Source organism: Portunus trituberculatus, chromosome 50 (assembly GCF_017591435.1).
Source record: "Portunus trituberculatus isolate SZX2019 chromosome 50, ASM1759143v1, whole genome shotgun sequence".
NCBI classification, from domain to species: domain Eukaryota; kingdom Metazoa; phylum Arthropoda; class Malacostraca; order Decapoda; family Portunidae; genus Portunus; species Portunus trituberculatus.
In genome coordinates this window covers 6,327,520-6,332,519 of record NC_059304.1, presented here as the reverse complement: position 1 = coordinate 6,332,519, position 5,000 = coordinate 6,327,520, and the positions used below count along the sequence as shown (strand labels likewise).

Here is a 5,000-nt window from a genome sequence, read left to right as displayed (position 1 = left end):
AAAGTCTCACAACACTAGGCTGGAAGGCAATAATGGACAGGTGAACGACTCATCTGTGGGTTCTTCGATAAACGTCACTTGTCTTTTGTTTTCACATCAGATATTTAATGATGTTGCTATGTCTGTTTGTTTGTTTCTCTCCCTTCTCTGCGTGTCTCTCCTTCTCTTCGTGCTTTTATATCCACGTCTTTGTTTATGCCCCTTTCCTCCTTGTACACATTTTCATCTTATTCTCCCTTCTTTCTACTCTTCACCCAACTCTTCTGTTCTCTTTTTATGCTCCCAACCACCTTCCGCCATCACCGCTTTCTTCTCCTCGCTTCTCTAATTTCCCCTGTGTGCAGCTGGCCATCAAGTAATCGTCGTATGCGATAAGAAATTCCTTGAGACCTTCCATTTCTTTGTCCATCCCTCTTTTTTTTTTCCTTCTATTCCCTGGAAGCCCCGACCCGCAGACTCAAAGTTTTCCTTGCCCGGCTCACCTAAGGCAGTCCTCTGGTGAGCTTCTCGTCTCTCATAGTCGTGCCTTCACCTTCCTTCACTTCCCTCAAGCCTTCACACAACCCTTAGTCCTTCTCACCGGCCCAGCGTCACGTCCTCGCACATACCGCTTTCCCCCCAGACCCCAGAGAGAGAGAGAGAGAGAGAGAGAGAGAGAGAGAGAGAGAGAGAGAGAGAGAGAGAGAGAGAGAGAGAGGGAAACGGCTTGTGGTGGGGAAGACCCTTTGTATAGGCATACTTTGCTCAGGTACACCATAAAGCTAAAACAGTGTCACACTTCCTCTTTACCGTCTTTTTTCGCTCTTCTTCTTTTTCTCCTCCTCCTCCTCCTCCTCCTTCTTCTTCTTCTTCTTCTTCTTCTTCTTCTTCTTCTTCTTCTTCTTCTTCTTCTTCTTCTTCTTCTTCTTCTTCTTCTTCTTCTTCTTCTTCTTCTTCTTCTTCTTCTTCTTCTTCTTCTTCTTCTTCTTCTTCTTCTTCTTCTTCTTCTTCTTCTTCTTCTTCTTCTTCTTCTTCTTCTTCTTCTTCTTCTTCTTCTTCTTCTTCTTCTTCTTCTTCTTCTTCTTCTTCTTCTTCTTCTTCTTCTTCTTCTTCTTCTTCTTCTTCTTCTTCTTCTTCTTCTTCTTCTTCTTCTTCTTCTTCTCTTCTTCTTCTCTTCTTCTTCTTCTTCTTCTTCTTCTTCTTCTTCTTCTTCTTCTTCTTCTTCTTCTTCTTCTTCTTCTTCTTCTTCTTCTCTTCTTCTTCTCTCTTCTCTCTTCTTCTTCTTCTTCTTCTTCTTCTTCTTCTTCTTCTTCTTCTTCTTCTTCTTCTTCTTCTTCTTCTTCTTCTTCTTCTTCTTCTTCTTCTTCTTCTTCTTCTTCTTCTTCTTCTTCTTCTTCTTCTCCTTCTCCTTCTCCTCCTCCTCCTCCTCCTCCTCCTCCTCCTCCTCCTCCTCCTCCTCCTCCTCCTCCTCTTTTTTGTAGTAGCGTCAGTGCTGAGTGGAGGCTTACCATCAACAATACTCAATGATGTAGCTTAGCTGAGTGTTACAGCTCTTCATAGAATTGTTTTTATCTATTCTACCGAGCTCTGATGAACGTTGGCTTGATATCGACGGCACGTGGCTATTGTGTTTCGTCACCTTGTATCAGGGACGCCGGTAATGGGATCCTGTAATGGAAATGTTTGATATTCTGTATGGCCTTGTGGGTGTTTGTTGACACGTGTCCCTTGACATTATAATTTTCCAGGTATTTTAATATGCAGCGAAATAAAAAAAAAAAATATAGATGGTGTTGACTCGCTTGTGTTAATGTTTTAGAAGGAGAAATTGATATTGTATTCACTCGCTCTGTTGTCGTGTCTCGTAAATTTGCTTCCAGGAGAGAAGACTCAAAAGTGTCCGCGCCGCATTTTCTCCTAACGTAATAATGTTTCCAGACACGGCCAGCATGCATATCGTCAACACCTCTTCAGCTTCGACAAACAGATTTTCCTAACTGACGTCGCAGTATATCTACAGTTGATACTGAAAACAGAGACATGGAATTTCGTGTAACTAGGTTGAGTCCATCGATCGCTTCATTAGGACAGTCAAAGGGAGACCAACGTACAAGAGATGTGTTTAGTGGACATAACAATATTAGTTTACGACAGCACCAATGATTCACTCTCGTTCTTACTTTTATGATGTGGTTATTGTTTTAAGGATATTGTAGTCTGTAAGTTTATTTGCTTTTCGATTATAAGTATTGCATGAAATTGAGTAAGATATTTGTTCTCGATTCGCGATGATTATTAGATACGTATTTATGAGTATGAAATGCCAGTCATTATTTAGCAGTGTATTAAAGTGTTTACAGTACATAATATTGCGCCATCAAATTTGGTTTTGCATATTTAATTGTATATATTTCTTTTTCTTTTTACGATTCCCATGTACTTTTTTTTTTCCCAATGTACGTAATTTGCTTCTTGTTGCTACATTTGTTCCAATTAATGTCAGATCTTGTATTTTCCTCCCCTGAGCTCGGGCGTGTGTACAGTCTCTCTCTCCTCTCTCCCTCTCTCTCTCTCTCTCTCTCTCTCTCTCTCTCTCTCTCTCTCTCTCTCTCTCTCTCTCTCTCTCTCTCTCTCTCTCTCTCTCTCTTGTATTCTTTGTTATTTTCATATTGATGCCTTTATTCTCTTGTAAGTACTTAATTTTTACTTGTTCCTTTCCTTCCCAGTTGGTGTTTTGTTCCTTGTTATTGCTTTGTTCTGTCCCCTCCTCTCTGTGTTACCCTGTTATCTCCCTCCCTATTGTTTTCTTTCCTATCCTCCTCTCTCTCTCTCTCTCTCTCTCTCTCTCTCTCTCTCTCTTACAACTTCCCCAGCTTCCTCTTGTCTTTTCTTCGTTCTCCTTGTCTCTGTATCCATTCTTTTCCTATTGATTGCTTCCTCACCGTTGATTTTCCCTCATGCTTCTGTTTTTTCTCGCCTTTTTTTATGTTTTTATTTGTGCATTCATTATATTCTTAGTGTTGTTCCTTGGTTCATGCTCTCTCCTCATTTTCCTAATTTTTTACCCGTTATGGTTTTCTTTTTTACTGTTTTCCCCCTTTATTGCGCATTCCTAGTATTATTCTTTCTTTCAATTATTTTTTTGTATTTTTGTAACATTTCTCATAATTTTGATTGGACTTTTATGCTTTTTATTGTGTGACTTCCCTCTTTTATGTACCTGGTAGATGATAGCGCCCTGAATCTTGCTGAAAATAGATAGATACCTTATGCGTCTGAAATTATCTTTTAGTGGCAGCTGCTTGTCCGTATGTACGTGAAGCAAGTTTTCTGATACTTACGGTGTAGAATAACTAACTTTAAAGTGTAAGCTGAGTCTAATCCATTCGATAAATGTGATTCGTGACGTGAAGATTTGGAAATGCGTCTAGTTAACTTTTTCATGGTATTTATAGTGTTTGACATTTAAACATTTTCTGAAGACGAAAGTAAACCTAAATGCTATTGATTTAAAAAGCATCGTAGGTACTTCAGTATTAAACCGTAAATTTATTCTATCTCAGATGAAAATTCCGTGCCTGTGATTTAAAAGTAAAGAAAAAATAATTACAGTTCGTAGCTAGCATAAGTACTTTGTCAAGAAAATATTTTGCCAATACTGAAAGCAATAGAGGTTTGTCACAATCTCAAAATAAACAATACTTCTTGGTGTAATTCTATCCGACACAAGGTTTATGGTTACTGGAAAAAAAATAAATAAATGCAGGTATAGTGTGTCTACGGTGCGGACTCCACTCTGGTCACATTCATTCTTTTATATTTAATAGTTTTGTTTAAATGTTCGTCTGCATGGGATTCTATGCAGCTGCCTCTCACGGATGTTACGTCGCGTCTACTGCTTTTAGATATTCCCTGAAGGAGTCGCAAAACATTTATGATAACAATTAATATGATAACTTAGAACTCTTGATCAACATCGTGGCTTTCATTTGCTTTGATGAATTTGCGTTCAATACCAGAAATAGTATTTGTCTTGCAGTACTAGAAATGTTTCTTGTCTTGCGGTGCTGTTCATAGACTGAACATTTTTTTATGCTTTACTTGATAAGGAGAAGTGTGTTCATCTTTTGAACACATTGATAAGGAGCCATTTCTTATATATCTAATACTAGACTTTTTCTTAACTATGTTTGGTATTTGCGGCTGCTGCTGCTGCTGTTGCTGAGAGAGAGAGAGAGAGAGAGAGAGAGAGAGAGAGAGAGAGAGAGTGTTAGATGGGGAGGAGGTGTTGGGTGGTAGAATCCTTTTTTATAGGACACCCACGCAAATACCGTGAGAGGCGCCAAGAAACAACCACACACGCTCTGTTGAACCAAAACAAATACACCCACGTGCGTTTCGCTTGGACGAGTAGCTCAATCCAGCGAAAGTGAGGTTCTGTGTCTGACCTCTCCACTCTTCTCCAGGGCAGCGCTAACACTCGCTGTGTATCTCAAAAGTATTGATTCTCTCGCTCTCGTCGTCTTTTGAGTTTCTCTCCACCTGTAATATTTAGTAATAACCATTTTTGTTGTGGAAAATACCAGTCCTGTGCTTGCTTCCAGTACACTTTCTGAACAGACTGCAGTCACGGTGACAGATTTCAGCTTCTATTACCAAACTCTCCTCATCGCACACAGTTGTAAGTTACATACAGCCTTCACCACTCCTATCCCACGCTTCCTCTTCACGTTCACCTCCTCCCGTGTACATGTCTTTTATTGCGCCTCCTCCCACGCTGTTACTTTTTGACAATATCCACTCGAATTCTTGTCTTGAGATTCCAGGGATAGATATTACCAAGAGATGTAATGTGAATTTGCATTTTCAATACATTAAGTTTACAATTTTCATCAATAATTATTGTATAGTGATATTCTACACTTATATTTGGATATTCAATGCGTTTCATATTACATTTTGTAATGAAAGTAGAATTATGAACCACTATTGGGAATAATTGAATAGTAATGTCTCTTTCA

At 39.2% G+C, this 5,000-nt stretch overlaps 1 long non-coding RNA gene across 2 annotated transcripts in view; it reads left to right on the top strand.

Moving 5' to 3' along the window:
- Window positions 1–5,000, top strand: part of LOC123500005 — a 90,413-nt gene that overhangs the window by 85,011 nt on the left and 402 nt on the right. The window lies entirely within an intron of this gene.